This window comes from Thalassophryne amazonica, chromosome 7, assembly GCF_902500255.1.
Source record: "Thalassophryne amazonica chromosome 7, fThaAma1.1, whole genome shotgun sequence".
Classification (NCBI taxonomy): Eukaryota; Metazoa; Chordata; class Actinopteri; order Batrachoidiformes; family Batrachoididae; genus Thalassophryne; species Thalassophryne amazonica.
Genome location: NC_047109.1, coordinates 7,721,766 through 7,741,840, shown reverse-complemented (window position 1 = coordinate 7,741,840; position 20,075 = coordinate 7,721,766).

The window sequence follows — 20,075 nt, the reverse complement described above, 5'->3', positions numbered from 1 at the left end:
TACTAAGGTGATCACCGGCCACTAGCCCTAAGCTTCACTAAAAGACCCAGACTTTAGATAAAGTTTAGGCCGTGGCCCGCTTCATTAACTAATAAAATGAAATAAATAAATAAAATAAATATCTCAGTTAACACTCTCCTGGGAAGGACAAAGAGAACAGCACAAAAGCACAAATATTATATCTCACAAAGCCAACTGGGAAAACATAAAACCATTCAAATGTAAAACACATCAGTATTTACAAGAATAACATCATTAAAACGACCTCATTTTGGTTAAAATGGGATTAAAACCATTGTTTTTATAGCCATAAAACACCCATTCAAAGAAAATATGGTAACAAAATGAATAAAATCTGAAACAAAAACAAAACAGAAGTTTAATACATTTAAAGAGAAATTTATCGGAGAAAATTTCCCATCTCTTATTAAATGGGCCAACAAGAAAACTAAGTTATTAATATTTGTAAAATGCGTTGAAGGTTTGTTTACACCTGTAGATAATGTCTGTATAGAAAGTCTTATGAAGAAGTTTATTTTACTAATCATTTGGCAAAACACACACAGAATTCTGATTTTTGTCATTATTAAGAGAAAGCCATGAATTATTTATGTAAGTTTATGTCATAATGTTAAAGTTTCTAAAGAATGAAAGATTGCACCTTTAAATGGAATTTAAAAATTGCTGATTACAGTGAGCAGTCAGTAAATATTCTCCCTCTGGAACCTCATCTGCATTTGTGCGTCAGACTTTAGAACTGTTTTTGTTTTTTTTACTTTAAAATATATTCCAACTGACTATTAGTCACCAACCACAGTGACTTCTCGGTGGCAGACACGTCTCTACTTATTTATCAATATTTGATAAACTGTCAATCAGAAAGTGAGCTGTTTTTCTCAGCCACAATTAGGCTCCCTATGGAAGAGGAAAATATTCAGACTTAAAAAAAAAAAGACAGAGCGCCTTCAAATCACTCAGATTTTGACTGCCATGTTCTGAATACTTGCCCAAACTGGAAATCACTCTCTTCAATTAGCCAGTTGGACTGCCAAGGAAGACAAGCAAGTGGCCTGTGAAATTATCTTGTAACCCAATTCCACAACTTTGGAATGGAGTCTGAAAGTACAGAATAATTTATGTGGCAGACGGGTCAGTGGCGGTTCACCTTCAGGAGAGCATCTGTCTTTGGTCGCTTCCCATCCTCTGGTGGCTGAAGTTTTATTCTTCCTCCTGCGGCTTTGGTCATGATCCAAACGCAGTGATGTGTTGGGTGAGCAGAGACATAAACAGAAAATCATCTCAGTATCTCGGCTCACAGCTCTGTCGCACTGCGTGCACTGTCTGTCAGACCAGAGTCTATTCAACACCAAGAAAAAAAAACAACAAAAACCTGTTATATAAATAAAGAGGACTCCTTATACCAAAGGCCACATCCACCCATCCTGCAGTGTTAAACAATCCAGATCTACATCCACCCCAAAATCGTAGTGGTTACGGGCCCAAAACCTTCCCCTAAAAAATAAAACAAAAATACATCTTTAACTTTGTAAGTATGCTGTCTGCACACCGTCCTTATGTATGTTAATAAAGGCCACCCAGTGTGGAGCAATGGATAAATAAACAAAGGTAGCAATCAACATTTAAAGAGTATAAATATGTAAAATGTTGTTTTAAACTATCCACATAATTATATAACAGAGAAAAAGAAAGAGAATGCGTGATAAGATATTATTATATGAATAAATGTTGTCAACCTAGTGGAAATGAATGAATAAATAAACAAATAAAAAGCCAGATATCTCTCACACACACACACACACACACACACACACACACACACACACACACACACACACACACACACACACACACACACATAATTATGTACACTGTAAAATCTATTGTATGCCTTTATAAATGACAGCAACAGACAAGTCAAATAAATGAATAAACAACTCATCAAAATAAAGTGAATATAATAGCCAAAATAAAAACAACTTTTATTAATTATATAAATGCAATCACCTAATTTATATGTAATATATTTACTTATTATATTATACACTGACTTTCTAACTGAGTGGAAGCAAATAACCAAATAAAATAAAAGTTAAAATCAGTAAGTACAATCTAAAAGTCATCATTATAAAAATCACACACACACACACACACACACACACACACACACACACACACACACACTGATTATGTATTATTTCTATATGATACATTTATAAATGACCACAACAGACATTTAAATAACTCAACCACATAAAGTGAAAGTAACTTAAAAATTTTCTAAATGTAGTCATATAATTTATATGCAATCAGTTTGTGTTATTATATTAAATGACTTTCAAACTGAGTGGAAACAAATAATCAAATTAGAAAAACAAGTAAAGCTCAATCAGAAAAACACTAGAAACACACGCACACACACACACACACACACACATATATATATATATATATATATATATATCCTTCACTGGATATATTTTAGAAAAGCATCATATTGAAAGCTATTAAAAGGTTAAGTCGCTGTCATCCTCTGGACAATTTCCATGCTAAACATCCATAAATAGCATTTACAGGCCATATTAGGAAGCCAGCACCAAAATCAATAATGATTTGTAGTAAGAGCAGGAACACAGTGAGGGAGGAGAGTCAAATTTCCAGCTGCAGATTAATTTAACGCCACTCCTAAATCCTCTGAGACTGGAGCAAGGTTCTTCTCTGCTGTTTCTGAGCCCCTGTGGCTTGTTTGAAGCCATCTGTGATTGACAGCTACAAATCTCTGAGAGGAAGAGAAAGCTTTTTTTTCCCCTACTGGTCAGAGCAGATGGTTGTGATAATTAACATGATACTGTTTCTATCACAGGGGAAATCACTGACACAAGGCTGGCAATATTAATAGGTTAAGGTATACTGTATGCTGTGGAGACGCGCTCACGTAATCTGATTACAGGGGGAAAGGTTGATTTAATGTGCTAAATCATTTGATTAGAGCTGCCAACTCACATTTGGGGAATGCCATTCAGTGTCGGGGCAGTTCAGGTGGGCTGTGGCGGTGCTGAAGCAATTAGCCGATCAACAGAAAATTAACAACTGGATCACGGATTTAAATAAATTCAACTTATTGCTACTTCTCATATTATCGATGATACCTCTTTGGACAGCTCATTGGACATAATTTGCAAACATTGCCTTGGGCTCCAGGAGATTATGATTATGTTCTGATATTTTATAGGCATCATAATGGAAATAAACTGAAGCTCTGTTTGGTGGCCTCCTTGTTAAAAGGGGTACTTCGTATCACTCCAAAAAAAAAAAAAAAAAAAAAACTCAATCAGGTGGATTGCACAATTCATATGAACCTTTCGTTCTCACATTGCTTAAAATGCACATCTTTGTAAAGAAAAATGATTTTTTTTTTCCTCTTTCATTTAATTAGAGAAACTCAATATTTTTGTTTTTAACTAACTTAATAGGTTTGTGGTTCCTGTTGAAAAAATAAGATAAGATAAGATAAAACTTTATTGTCCATAAAACGGAAATTTAACTTACATGAGCTGCCGAAGCCCCAAGACATAAATACATAAAACATTCAAGGTAAAGTATGTGATCTCCAACAATGTGTTCATTTGGTCTCCCTCTGATTTAAAAGTGCGATGGAGTGTGGCAATTATTTAATTAAATTAAATAAACATCTGAGTCTCTACACACTGGAAAAAAGAAAAACAAAACCAAAAAAGTTGCTTCAGTTGGTAACACTGGAATGAATTATGTTTGTGTAAAGGTGAGATACACAAGGGCGTAGGTTTGTTCTCAGCTTTGGTAGGGACAATAATTTTAATTTCCAAAGAATTTTATGTCACATTTTTAAACAGTAATTATAGTAATGGGGAAACTAGAACGCACTACTAGAAAGATTTTTTTTTTCTGTGAAGGGACACAAACGTGTTAATTACCAGACTAGAAAGAGTCGAATTCAACCTCGAGGTGGCTGTCGTCATCCGATGCCATGGCCACGTGCAGATTTTGTTGAACACAGAAAAAATGTTGACACCTCCATAAGGAACTTGAACTTTTTTTAATTTTTCTTGTATATCTCTTTGCTCTTGTGTTTTGTTCGTTTGTTGTTGCATTTGTTGAAATAAAGTTAAAAAAAAAAAAAGATGGTTGGGGAATCTTCCTGTCACGGCACAGATTGGATGGGAACTCATTACTTTGTATGGGGAGGGGGCGGGCTTTCAAATGACGTTGTCCCGGGCAGCCAAAGCCAGCAGGGGCTTTTTGTGTCTTTGATGCCGCCTGAGTGCAACGCCTGCAAAATGATTCTTGGGTGTCAGAGAGAGATGCGTGTTTGGGCAACAACTGAAATTATCGTACATTTTGGATTTTTTCCCATTATTGATCGTACATCGTACAGAGGGCAAAACTATCGTACAAATACGATAATTATCGTACATCTGGCAACACTGCACCGGAGCCACCCATCCTCTGCGCTCCGGGACCTCCCACTTTACAAATTAAGCACTGCCTGCCACGAGATGCGCTTTGTTTACGTCCATGTGAGAAGAACGTGAGCCAATGAAATTGCAACATGGGTAACCCTGTCATTCTGGCACGTCGAAAACACAAAATGTGACGACTAAAATTATAGTATCGAGTTCGCAAAAAAATAGTGAATGATTTTGTTATATAAACAAAAATGCTAAATATTGGTAGGGACTATTTTGCCATCCCAAAATAATGGTTGTGACTTGTCCCTATGGTCCATATGCAAACCTACGCCCCTGGAGATACATATTACTTGTACTTTGGATCAACTTAACTCATTTGAGTGTGACCAACTGAAGTACTTTATGTTGACCTAACAACCCTCTTTTTTCAGGGCAATTACCAGCAAATATCTTCTCTTTTTATTTCTTCATACGTATGTAGTTGATGGGGAGTGAAATGTTACAATAAAAAGCAGCTGAAATCTGCTGTCGGTCCGACTGATCCTTCACTTAGTGTGCAACGCACTTTCCCAGATGGAAAGTTCAGAGCCACTGAACACAGCTGTTTGCACCCAAGATTGTCCCCAGATTACAGTTTTATCCAGAAGGGGTGCAGCTTTGTATGTGAATAATTAAGAAGAGTGCTCCTTTAACAAAATGATTTTACAGAAGAAATGCCCATCGCAACTATGCAAATGAACTCAGACTCCAGATTTCTCAGTTTGTTTTAATTAAAAATTTCCAACTTTTAAAAACGCAACCCATCTCAGAATGTTAAAGAAACAAAAGCAAAAATATTTTGAGAGCAGCAGATGTGCAAAGAAATTTGATCATCTCCTTCCTAACTCAAGGACGCCTGTAGGGCAAAAATTTACTGAAATCTTCTTTTTTTTTTTTTGTAAGTTATTGTGCACATAATCAAAGACAGACAGGAGTGATATCACGTCCAGTTAGTGGACGTGATAACAAAAAAACTGTGAAGCCCATTACGACATGGTAAATTTTTAATACAGAAAATACTATATAAATAAATAGATAAATAACTATATGTATTTTAATTGCATTAATAATTTATTTGTTGACTGCTCTTTGCCACAGCTGCACTTTTTACTTATTTACTTTCACTTACTTACTTTTCAAGGGCCAATTTTGGCCCTTTCCCATGCTTAAAACCTCACCAAACTTTGCAAAGTTGGTGGGCCAGATCCGAAATGTGATATTTTGGGGTCATACATATGGTCACAGCGAAATGGTGCAATGGCGCCCCCTACAAATGTTCAAAAACCCCTCCCCATTGGGGCTTTTTTGTCGTAACCTCACGAAATTTGGCACACATATTTACCATGCTGGGACAACAAAAAAGTCTCTTAACGTCGTGATGAAATGTCAACAGGAAGTCGGTCATTTTGATTTGAAGTTTTGATTTTCAGGTTATTTTGACATTTTTGGCCATTTCCACTCCTTACATTTGAACAAACGCGTCCTAGGGATTTCATCCAATTTTCTTCAAATTTAGTACACAACATCATGACCCCATGCTGATCAAAAGTTATCAAAAGAATTTCTGTAGGTCAAAAGGCGTGGCTGCTACGGTTCGTCAAACTTTGGCGAGCGTTATGGAGCACACCGTTTCAATTCGAACAGATGTCATGCCCACTTACATCATTGTAGATCCATTGTAATTTCCCACCTAACGCATAGCGCCATCCGGTGGTAACAGGACATGTCCTATTTATACTTTAACAGGTACTGATGTCACATAGTTAACCCCATCAACTTCATTCCACTTCTAAAACATGCAAAACAAGTTGGTGAACATACATGATGGTGAAGGTACAAGTAATGGCGTCCGTGTGGCGACGTGCCGAATATCAATCCTTTACGTTCTTCCTTTTGATGGCTTTAATTTTGTAATATCATCATGAAAATTGATACACAGGTCAAGAATGGCAACCTCTTACATGTGATAGGGGCGTCGCCCATGGGCGGGGCAAAATGCCTCTATAGCACTCCCTTGCAACTTTCAAAAACCCCTCCCCATAGGGGTTTTTTGAAGTAGGAAGATGAAAATTGGTACACGTGTGACTTGCATAGATCTACAAAAAAGTCTCTTGTACCATGGGTGTACTCCAAACGGGAAGTTGGCCATTTTGAATTTTAGTGTCATTTTGGCATGATTTACTTATGTTGTATTTGAATGAACTCCTCTTAGGGATTTTGTCCAATGCATTCAAATTTCTTTCAGATCATCCAGAGACGTACTGATCATCCATCCATCCATCCATCCATCCATTTTCTTCCACTTTATCCGGAGTCGTGTCGCGGGGGCAGCAGCTCAAGCAAAGCTGCCCTTACCAAAAAGTAGTACATGCAAGTATGTTTCAAGTATACTTCCAGTTTACTTTTATATACACTCAACAAAAATATAAACGCAACACTTTTGGTTTTGCTCCCATTTTGTATGAGATGAACTCAAAGATCTAAACTTTTTCCACATACACAATATCACCATTTCCCTCAAATATTGTTCACAAACCAGTCTAAATCTGTGATAGTGAGCACTTCTCCTTTGCTGAGATAAGCCATCCCACCTCACAGGTGTGCCATATCAAGATGCTGATTAGACACCATGATTAGTGCACAGGTGTGCCTTAGACTACCCACAATAAAAGGCCACTCTGAAAGGTGCAGTTTTATCACACAGCACAATGCCACAGATGTCGCAAGATTTGAGGGAGCGTGCAATTGACATGCTGACAGCAGGAATGTCAACCAGAGCTGTTGCTCGTGTATTGAATGTTCATTTCTCTACCATAAGCCGTCTCCAAAGGTGTTTCAGAGAATTTGGCAGTACATCCAACCAGCCTCACAACCGCAGACCACGTGTAACCACACCAGCCCAGGACCTCCACATCCAGCATGTTCACCTCCAAGATCGTCTGAGACCAGCCACTCGGACAGCTGCTGAAACAATCGGTTTGCATAACCAAAGAATTTCTGCACAAACTGTCAGAAACCGTCTCAGGGAAGCTCATCTGCATGCTCATGGTCCTCATCGGGGTCTCGACCTGACTCCAGTTCGTCGTCGTAACCGACTTGAGTGGGCAAATGCTCACATTCGCTGGCATTTGGCACGTTGGAGAGGTGTTCTCTTCACGGATGATGCGAAGGAGATGTGTTGCACTGCATGAGGCATATGGTGTTGACACCAGATACTGACTGGTATCCCCCCCCCCCCAATAAACAAAACTGCACCTTTCAGAGTGGCCTTTTATTGTGGGCAGTCTAAGGCACACCTGTGCACTAATCATGGTGTCTAATCAGCATCTTGATATGGCACACCTGTGAGGTGGGATGGATTATCTCAGCAAAGGAGAAGTGCTCACTATCACAGATTTCGACTGGTTTGTGAACAACATTTGAGGGAAATGGTGATATTGTGTATGTGGAAAAAGTTTTAGATCTTTGAGTTCATCTCATACAAAATGGGAGCAAAACCAAAAGTGTTGCGTTTATATTTTTGTTGAGTATACTTATCAGTACTATTTTTTGGTAAGGGTGCTGCCCCCGCGTACTGATCAAAAGTTATTAAAAGCTTTTCTCTATGTTGAAAGGTGTGGCCGCTATGGTGCTGCCATTTTGACCCATCACCATGGAACATTCAGTCATGATAACTCCTTCAGGCTTTGTCTAATTGACTTGAAACTTCACATGTGTGATGAGGGTTGGCCCTTGAACACATCTGCCCCCCCCCCCCCCCCCATTTGTGATCTGAGCGCCTGCTAGTGGATGAACCATCAACTTGTCATAACTCCTTCATAAGTCATAACTGACCGATTTGCTCCAAACATCACATGTGTGATGAGGGGTGACCCTGAACGCACCTGCCCGTGCTTGTCACACCCGTAGTGCAGTGGTGGGCACAGCTAACCAAAAAATTACCTTTGATAACAGATAATCAGCTAACTGAAAAGTTATATTTTATAAAGCTAAACCGATAAACCATCCAAAAATTTATCGGAAGCTACAGATAACTTCCAGTACTGTCTATACTGTACACTTGCAACTACTAACAAGCTAATTTTGAGTTTTAACACCATGATCACTTCTGGTAGTATCAAAGGCAACTACAAACCCAAACAATGAGTCAGCACTTCTGTCTTTGTGCACCCTGCCCACTACAGGAAGCTTCTGTTTATTACATAGCTTCCAGCTTCCAAAGCTTAACTCTCTACTCAATAACAGCGCTGCCGTCAGGCAAAGGTCTTGGAAAATAAAGCAGTGCTGACTTATGATTTGGTGTATAAATAAAATTAATACTGATAGAATAACTCCATTAATGTCAATTCTGTCATTTGTACAAAGTTAAAATATAACATATATCTTTTAATGTTGAATAATGCACTAATTCTGAAGTTTTGTAACAAACACAGACAAATGCCAAAGGATTATGGGTAAAAAGTGCCTCCGCTAACACTGATTGCTTGACTCATCCATTCTATGTAAACCAACACGTTAATGTGAGGTGTGTCATGTGTTGGTGTTTACAGATAAATGTGCTTTTTTAAAAAAAAAGCCAAGTTGTAATTAGATAACCGTCTGATATAATTGGTGTCAAAATAAATGGAACACTGTCATGATCTACTGGTGTCCAGACTCAGTACTTAAGCTGGGCTTACACTGTGCAAGTTTTGGCCCTTTTTCAGCCAATTGTTCACTCATGTGAGAATTTTTTTGGATTGCGCCGAGTTTCAGCTTAATTGTGTGTCCTGTATCATGTAGTATACATGGAGTAACAAGCAGCGTTTAACCTCTCTCAACCACCTCCTGATTGGCAATCGTATGGTCGGATGAAAATCAAACCTGTTTGATATTCTGGTCTGCCGTCATGAGGGTATCCCGCTGCTGAAGCACTAGAAGTGTCCAACCTCTCGCACTGTGCATGTGCAAACACCAATGCTGAATTGGAGAGAGCATAAACAGTGATCATCTCTTTGGGAGAGCATCTTCTGTCCCCCCCACCTTCAACTCATGTAAAGTCTTGTAATTTTTTTTTAAACTTTGATGTCTCCCATTGAGAGTTTTTGTAAAAATAAGAAATGTAAATAACATTTAAAAAAAAAAAGCTTCTGTTTACGTTTTGCTTCTGGAAACATGAGTCCGACGTGTGGTTTTTGAACGTACGTGTGTGAGAACATAAATCGTGCGCTCTGAACTTTTACACCGTGTGGTTTGTCGTACAGTTTGAGCTGGAGCCGAGTACAATGACTGAAAATATAGTATATTATTATCACTTACTGAGGCGCTGCTGGGCCAATAGCATAGATTTACATTTACGCTACCTGTTCATACCTGCCCGCAGTAGTGGGCGGGTATCCCAGTACCCGCCTGTTGTGCATAAACTGATGACATCATATCATGCGCAACCCAAGAACTGTCTGCAGACGACAACATGAAAAGGCGAGAATGAACAGTAATGAACAGCAGCCAAAGCAGCCAGCTTGATGAGGACGCCCTGCTGAATTTAGAGAGCAGCGCCGTACCAGCCAACACAACAAACGTTAAAGTGAGCCAACTTTTTATGTACGCGTTTCCTGGATATTGTGCATTTTGAAATGACATTAAATATTGTTAATGTGATTCCACGTGTTGTGTATGACTGATATTTGCCCGAGCTAGATGAGTCAGTCATTTTGCACCATTGGTCTACTCCATATCAGTCATTTTGGGGCGACCGGCCATGGACGTCGGGTCTCTGAAAATGCATACCGCCCTCCAAAAGCATGTTATTGTATTAGTGTCTGCCCAGCTTTAGGGTGAATACTACCATGAACACTACTGGTCAGTAGATGGCAGTAGAGGGTGTGAAAACTTGCCAAAACAAATATTCCAAATAATCTGTGTCTGCTATGTTTAAGATGCGTGGAATTTAATAAATGCAAACTGAATTTCAGACATCTTATATATATTACTCTGGAACAAAGATGACAGACAGTGTTTGACATAAACAGGACTCTAAATAGCAAACAGGAATCGATTGCAATGATTCCAATTGAAAATAATGGAGGAGTAACCTGAGCTTCTTCTGGCATTTTTACATAAAACAAACACAATAACAACATCTATAAACTCAGAGAATATATTCATGAGAGTTTTAGGCACAATATACAAGGAGTTTAATGCTGTTGTCTGTGTGGAGCCTGATCAGACCGTCCCAAATGCATTTCTTCAGTCGTGAATGTACTGAGATACCCATAATGCACTGGGCACAGCATGTCCACACTAAAACCTTTAAAATTAGCGCATTACTTTAAAATTAAAACATATATCTGATATTTTTACTTTATAAAACTTCAGACATGACGCTAATTTAAATAACTTGTCTGAAATTAGTTTGGTTAAAATTTTAACCAGAAGTTAAAACTGTATGCCTCTGGATGATTTAGGTGATATTCCCAACATATCAGTATGGGGTCAAAGGAGATTTGCTTTTTTTTTTTTTCTTTCTTTCTTTCTTTTTCTTCTTCTTCTCTTCTGTGACCAGTTCTCCTTTGCTTGCAGAGGGTAGAGCGGTTTCTTTTAGAACCAGCTCTTCTCTGTTTACAGAGAATAGAACTGCACATCTACTACAAAACATTTAACAGGTAGGTGTTCAACTGATTTTAGGTTTCATAAATGTTTGCAACTATTCAGCTTTGTTTACCATGTCTGCAAAAATACGTTAGCGGTCTAAAAATTACTGGACCAAAACTTATCGGAAGATAATTAGACCGATGATGGTTTCCAAAGTTATCTGAAAAGGTAATCCCATAATGAAAACATTATCTTCGATAATTAGCGGTTAGCGGATTAGCGGAACTGTGCCCACTACTGCCGTAGTGCGAACTGGTGGATGAACCTTCAACTTGTTATAAATCTTTAATTTTTCCAAATTTGCCCAAATTTTAAATGTGACAGTGGTCCCCGTGACTGTTTGCAATCCTAGTTATTATTAATTAATTAATATTTTTTATTTTGATCATTCAAAGAGGGTTGGTGGTTAGCACTGTCACCTTCCAGCAAGAAGGTCTTGTGATCGCTTCCAACCTGGTCCTTTCTGTGTGGCGTTTGCATGTTCTCTCCATGTTTGCATGGTTTCCCTTTGGGTGCTCCAGCATCCTCCCACTTCTACAGACATGCATGTTAGGTGAACTGAAAAATTTAAATTGGCCTTGAGCAGGCGAATGGCACCCTGTCCAGGGTGTACCACGCCTCTCACCGTACGATCACTGGGATAGACCTCAAACTCCCTTCCATAACTCTTAATTGAAATAAGTGTGAATAGAAAATGACAATGTCATTCAAAGAAAAAAAGAACTTGCCTTTGGTTGTGGCAGGGCAGACAATAAATACATTAACACATTTAAAAGCATTGTATTCATTTGAAGCTGTGTCAGATCCCTGAGAGTTAGTACAACTCCAGTCAACTCCAAAAGAGTTTCTTTACGCTATGATAGAGTAGATATAACACTATGTTGAATGGGATCATATGCACGCACTGCAGATTCAGTTTAACTCAGCAAAATTTACTGTGTCAATAAACCTGTTTTTCCTGTACTTGATGCGACTTATCCCAGCTCTGCTCAGCTTACGCTTCCCCACTGTTGCGTTATGCTAAAATTACAACTGCAAAAAAAAAAAAAATCCTCGTATTTTTGTGCAGTAACTTGACCAGGTGGTCACGGTTGTAAAACTGCAGTATCCTGGTTATTGTGTTAATTATGTGGCAATAACTTTGGTTACTGCAGTAATAACTGTGCTTCCATGCAGTGTTTCGCTGTGCTGACAGAGTAATATCACAGAGTGTCTGGCATGACAAATTGGTTGATTTCTTTAAGGGATCACAAATGTCCAGTGGCACTGCGACTGACAGGCATCGTTATACCAGAGTAACTCCATCTTTAAAGAGCAGTCTCAGCAGCTCCACTTCCACATTGGTGTTATGAGTTTTCCTGCTGTGGTGATGCCCTCTGGCACTCAGGGATTGGTTTGTCTCCAGAGGATGTGTGAGCTCCATGTGTGTAGAAGATGTGGGACACATATAAAACTGTTTCGATTCCCCATAGTCAGACAGAGTTTCAGTTCAATTCAGTTTATTTATACAGCTTCAAATCACAACAGAACACATCTCAAAGTAAAGAGTAAAGTCGAGCGCTTACTCTCACTGCCAACAAGCATGTTTGTGACAGCGGTAAGGGAAAACTCACTTTTGACAGAAAGACACCTCGAGCAGACCACACTCTGTGAGGTAGCCATCTGCTACGGCCCCAAAACAGGAAGCAACAAATAAATACAGTTCATTATGCACAACCAAAAGACACCAAACTAGAAAACAGCTCAACAAGCTCATCAGGAGAGCTGGCTCTGTCCTGGTGGTTGATCTGGAGTCTGTGGTGGAGGTGTCAGAGAGGAGGATGCTGAGGAAACTGCTCATCTGGACAACACTCCCCACCCCCTGCATGCCACACTGACGCCCTGTTGGAGCACCTTCAGCCATAGACCGAGACCACCAAGGTGCGCTACAGAACGCCACAGGAGGTCTTTCCTACCTGTGGCAGTCAGACTGTATAATTCCTCTCCCTTCTGCAGGATGAATACATAACGAACAGTTATTTCGAGTTATTCAGTTACTCCGAATTATGTGCAATATTATCAAACATCTTGTGCTAATGCCTTCCAGTCATTTCATATAAATTTGTTGTACTTATTGTAAAAAAGATAAAGAAAAAAGAACATCGTTCACTGTTTACTGTTTTGATACTCTGGAAAAATTATTTCCCTCGGGATAAATAAAGTTAATCTTATCTTAGAGGACTGTAAGGCATGGGGAGAGTGGTGACATCAGCGGGGAGTAAGCGATAAGGTAAATCAGAATCAACAAAAGCTGCTTGATTACTCCAACAGGAGAGCTGTCAGTAGGGGGCAGTGCAGCCATGAAGAAGACAATAGTAGCTTCATTCTTGCAACTTACACAATTAGGCCATTTGACCTAACTGCATCATATGGCCTCAGTCAAGAGCATCTTTTTTCCACCCTTCTTCATGGTCCAGGAAGACCTTCGCCTCCTTCAATCTGTCAATTCTGTATTTTATGAGTATTTCCTGAGTGTTACAGTAGGGGGCACTGCAGCCATGAAGTAGTAGAGGATAGCGGCATGATTGTTGAACAAAGCAAGCAATACTTCTCTCAGTACATTCTGGAAGTAGAAGTAAGTCTTACTGGCCTGATAATTATACCCTGATACTGTAGCATGAAGGGGATGAGAGTTTAGGACTCCACCTTGATGGGACGCCAGTCCATCACAGGTTACATCCCCCAGCCAAGGCAGTTTGGAGTTTTCTAGCTGCTGGAGTCCTTAACACTGAAGCACCTCTATGTTGGATCATGCCCAGAGAAACCCTCCACATACCCAATATGCCATAACTGATGTTCCCTCACAATGAAAGAGATATTTCTCACCTTAGGCTCTCTAAGGAACAGTCATTCTAGTGGTACCCAATGACTCTCCCAGACATCAAGTACCAAAGACATCCATTTGTTACCTTATGTCACTGGGTATCTGAAGAATACCTACTCAGACTTGGGGAGCACACTGGATCTGATGGGAAAACGTGATGACATGTGTCAACATGTGTAGATGATCCAAACGTTTGTTCAAAAATACTGTGTCTGTAGATTAGATAGGTCATTAGGTCACTGGACAGAGGTGGTTGGTGATGATCTTTGCAGTAGAACATAGGCCCAAGTCTTTTGGGGCCTGGTGATTCGTGTCTTAATGTACGTTTGTGAGACTTGAACACTGATGAAAAATGTCTGTGGTAGCAGGTCTCTTCTGAGGATCCTTGGGTACTGCTGGAATAACTGTGTCAAATGAATGGATGCTTAGGGACAATAAGATGAAGAGTATCACTTGCATCTTGGCCACGTGGTGCATTTCTCTATGCATGACCCAAGGTGGTTCCGTGGTATGGAAGATGCAGCACTGCACTGCACGAGTGCATGCTCCCAGACCGGACTGCAGATCTCGGTTCATCATAACAAAAATAATTTTCCATTTTTGCTGGTTTTGAGAGTTGTCTGTGTGTGACAAACACCTTATTATCGTGTTTTTGATAATGGTGGTTCCCCATAAAGCATCATTATACGGACACAGTTTTACACAGTCTCAGGAGCACAGGAAGAATTTTTCGTATTTTCCCTCAAACCCCTGCTGAATGTGGCGGGTTAACAGCTACGTCCACAGGTATGATGCACTTTATTGCTGAGTTGTTGTGCGTTCTCGGTAAGATGTTTGTGCCGGTTGTGGCTGAATGCTCCAGCTCTCTATTTCCCTTCCAGCCAGCAGCAGTGAGCAAACAGATGTCTGAGACAGTGCCCACTCTGCTGGCCAAGCTGCCAAAACCACCCGCGGCCCTGGAGGCCTCAGCGCCAGCTCTTTCCAGGGAAGATTCATTCTCCGCACCACCGTCCAGCCTCCCTCAGATCCTCATCACTTCCCAAACCCATCCCTCCCATTTAACAGTGAGGTATATCGTGAAACAAAGCAACAACAACAACAAAAAACCCCAAACCCACAAACATGTAAAATCTACAAAAGTGCAGGAAATAGTCAAAAAGAGGGTGGGATGAACAAATGATGCACCTCCTAATGGGAGTGTGTAAGCATGTAAAAAAAAAAAAAAGAAGGTATTTTGTGGAGGAGGAGGAGGAGAGGACTATGAGACAGTTATTCATTTTGCCAATCTCAGCTTATTTTTTAATGTGGTCAAAAACTGATATTGCCATGCCTCCAGTAGATCAGCAGTGCCAGCTTTTTAATTTTTATTATATTTTTTGATTTGAATCATAAATGGTCATCATTATGTCAAAGAACTAATGCAGGCTGTAGAAGGAAAGAATGAATGAATGGATGAACAAGTGAATGTGCGCATTACCCCACAATTACTTTTATCAACTTTGATATCCATGAATGATTATAAAAGTTCACTTTCTACTATAAAATAATTATTATAGAGATGCCTTTAATGATACAGAAATATGACTCTAACTGCAGCCTGAATGAATCAGCCGACATTTCCTCATCGCAGAGGGATTGCCACGACAGCAAGGGCGTGGAAAAGACTTAAGCACTCTATTGTTTCTGCATGAATGCAGCTTTTCATGTTTGTCTTCATTAACATGTCAGAAAAAAATTAATTCTCAGTATTAATTTAAAACAGGTAGGTTATAGTAATTAAAGTAATAAATGACAGAAAGTAAGAGGACTCTACTGGTGAATACAAATGTGATTACTTTGTATTTTGCAGCTCAATGTATGATTCAAGAAGCAGTGATCTTATTCAATGAATAATACATGGATCAATATGATGGTCAGATTGTTCACTAAAACAGACCTGAGCTTGAAAAGTAAAGGGACGCCACATGAGATATTTATTACATTTATATTTTATCTGCCATTACTTGGACTTGTTTCTGCAAAAAAAAACTTAGCATTTTATATCATCTCTACCAGTGTTTTCTTCTGCATCTGTTTGTTTGTTGTGGGATTGCTCAAACAAATGATTTAATAAAAAAAAAAAAAAAAAAACTGGTTTAGAAAATAGTTGGACCTGGCCCGGAAAAGGAATTGATTAATTTTGTGGCAGATCGGCAAAAAATGAGCTGACATTTGAAATCTTAAAAACTAAAATAAAATAAAATGTATTGTAAAAAGCACAAAATAAATAATTAAAATCTAATTGACATGAAAAATTTTTTTAGTGGATTTGAATAACAGAACTGATTCAGGACATTTTTAAATGTACAAGTTGTAAAATTTTTTAAGTTAAACCTAAACAAACATAAAATATCTTAATTTTAATATCACCAAATGAGGATTTTTATACTTTCAAGTATTTAATAAACAAATGGAGTAAGAGATGTCTTCTGTTCTTTCAGTCATTTTGAATGTTAACATGTTCTAAACCTCTGCTTCGTGTCCAGACTATGATTTGTTTCCATTTAACTCTTTAAAGAATAAAACAAGCACAACATTTTACCAATAATTCCGACAAAAACTGATGGAAGTCTTATTTCTAGCACAATAAATGCATTTAAGGTCTACTAATACATGTTAGCCAGTAAATGTATTCATATTTTATTTTATTTTAAATCAATGCAAGAGAAGTTGTTTTGGATGTTAGTATAATGACACACTCTAATGAGTTCCCATTTAGTGTCAAAGTACACTTTACCCCCCAGTACCGACCACATCAAGATGAAGCTGTGTGTTGTGTTCACGTGCTTGCTTAATATTTGTAAAATACAGTGTTTTCAAGGTGAGACAGACAATGTAATAACAGTAATTTAATACAACAAAACCCTTGCCCAATTAAAAAAAAATAATAAAGCACAATAAACACCCCCCCCCCCCCCCCCAAAAAAAAGCAAGTGACTGTACATTTTAAAAACTACGAGTATTATTACTGTGTGACCTGAAATCTCTATTGCATGTTTCAGAAGATGTTTGCAGACCAGGTGTTGGTTTAACATGAGCATTTCATGTTCTGACATCCTGTTTTTTTATTTAAATGATTATTTTCATGAGGTCAAGTAAATGATATTTGTATGTGAAGCTGATTTTCTTCCCCTTCCCTATATGTGCATGAGGACATGAAGACCCACAGCCAAACACAGCATTATAATACAGTCTGTCTGATGTATTTTATAAGTGTGTCTGCTGGTTTATTACATATGCAGAGGCATCAGTGCACAGCAAAATGGAAAAAAAATGCATCAATATATTCAGAGAAAGGCAGGCCGTAGACAGCTCAGAAAATAAATCTACATCTGCCAGGCTCCATGCAAACAGCAGAGCCATCCTTAATGGTGAAACCATCGATGAAAACAGATAAAAATATTAAATATTCACACATTCCTTTCAGCCAGTATCAAAAGCGTCCAGATGTGGGGAGCTGAAGTTGTTATCATGAAGCCAACGACAGGCATTGAAAGAAATTCCTCTGAATTTTCAACCATATAAAAGTATTTTACGGCATGCAAATAAACGGTAATTTTTTTTTTTTGACTATGCAGGAAAAAACATGCCAATAAACCCTAACATTTGGGACTAAAATGCCACAAACAGGAGACACTTTCAATTTGCTTTGCCTGTCTCCCCGCGTTAGATGCCTGCGATTGCCGCGAAATTAATCCATTTAACAATCTGTGGCTTAAATTTGAGGATTTCCAGGTTTTTTTTTAGAATATCAATAAGTTACAATTGAAGAGAGGATTCTTTTGCAATTCAGGCATGTGCAGGCGATAACGGCAGAGTTGGCATGAAGAGAGGGAAAGATGGATTAATTATGCAGAGAACATGGAAATTCTGCTTATCATCGCTTAGCAAAGAAACCCAGCTCACATAATCAGAAAACGAGGATACAAAAAAAAAAAAAAAAAAAAAAAAAAAGAATAACAATGCAATGGCACCTTCCAGCCCATCATCTTACAAGTTAGATTTTTCCTGTAATTAAAAAGTCACATACAATTATATTCATATCTCATATGCACACTATGAGTGGGTGTATATTAAATAACTGCATTGGGATATATGAGTTAAAAAGAGAAGGTTTTTTTTTTTAATGTGGTTGCACAGGGGTAAGGTTCCACTGGGCTGGATTGAACTACTTGGAAACTGCAGAATTATCTTTGGAAAGCAAACAAAGGCTAAAGAGAAAAAATAGAAACTAGTGTATATTTGCTTGCATTTATAATGTTCTGAGATGTGCTCTTTGGTGCAAACAAGAATAATAATGTCTAAAGGCAGTCGCGCTAAATCCCCTCAGAGGATGTGTGATACGGAAAGATATATGCTGCATTTTGTTTCCCATTTCATGTCTTCATCACAGTTATTTCAGGATGTCGAGGAGCTTGTTTTCAGCCTGCCGGTTCTGGATTTATGATTACGTCTTGTAAAAGAAAGCAGATTAAACTGTTAATGTTGTACAGGATTTGGCATAAAAACCTGCGTTTCTGGGACGCTGACAGACACCGTGTGCAAACAGGAGAAAGGTGAGGTGAATATCTGCCTCTGCTGCAGATGAAGCCATCACTGGATTGTTTCTACAAGCTTCTCCTCCTGCACTGTAAAGCCTTAAAATGTTGCAGCTGCAGGATGAGCAGCTCACTGCGTGACGCAAACATCCCCACAATGAGTCACATGCAGCAATACTTTTGTAAAATTCCCCTAATGAGGGTACAAACCTTCTGTGCTCCTTTATTATGTTGAAATTTGCAAACTCACAGTTGTTAGTAAGTAAATGTCACATCCGAGCACAACAACACATTGGATGGCATAAGAGCTTAGAAACAAATCTGGGAAGCTGGAAGCTCGAAGTGGAAAGAGAAGTATGATGGTATGTTTTGCAGCTGAAGGAAAGTGAGTACTGTCTCATGCAGCGTCACTGAAAAGGCGGCTCCAGCCGTTTAGTCAGGGTGGACAGTTCTATTCCTGGAACTGGATCTTGGAACATGTTTTGTTTGGATGTTCTTTTACTTTTAATGATATTTTATGCCTTGTTCTGATGTATGAAGAATATTTTTTTTACAAGATTTTTGTATAATTATTCATGATTTATGGCCTCAGACAGTGGACTCATCTCTGTGCTTGTTCTGTTAGACCTCAGTGCTGCTTTTGATACTGTTGACCATAAAATTTTATTACAGAGATTAGAGCATGCCATAGGTATTAAAGGCACTGCGCTGTGGTGGTTTGAATCATATTTATCTAATAGATTACAATTTGTTCATGTAAATGGGGAATCTTCTTCACAGACTAAGGTTAATTATGGAGTTCCACAAGATTCTGTGCTAGGACCAATTTTATTCACTTTATACATGCTTCCCTTAGGCAGTATTATTAGATGGCATTGCTTAAATTTTCATTGTTACGCAGATGATACCCAGCTTTATCTATCCATGAAGCCAGAGGACACACACCAATTAGCTAAACTGCAGGATTGTCTTACAGACATAAAGACATGGATGACCTCTAATTTCCTGCTTTTAAACTCAGATAAAACTGAAGTTATTGTACTTGGCCCAACAAATCTTAGAAACATGGTGTCTAACCAGATCCTTACTCTGGATGGCATTACCCTGACCTCTAGTAATACTGTGAGAAATCTTGGAGTCATTTTTTGATCAGGATATGTCATTCAATGCGCATATTAAACAAATATGTAGGACTGCTTTTTTGCATTTACGCAATATCTCTAAAATTAGAAAGGTCTTGTCTCAGAGTGATGCTGAAAAACAAATTCATGCATTTATTTCCTCTAGGCTGGACTATTGTAATTCATTATTATCAGGTTGTCCTAAAAGTTCCCTGAAAAGCCTTCAGTCAATTCAAAATGCTGCAGCTAGAGTACTAACGGGGACTAGAAGGAGAGAGCATATCTCACCCATATTGGCCTCTCTTCATTGGCTTCCTGTTAATTCTAGAATAGAATTTAAAATTCTTCTTCTTACTTATAAGGTTTTGAATAATCA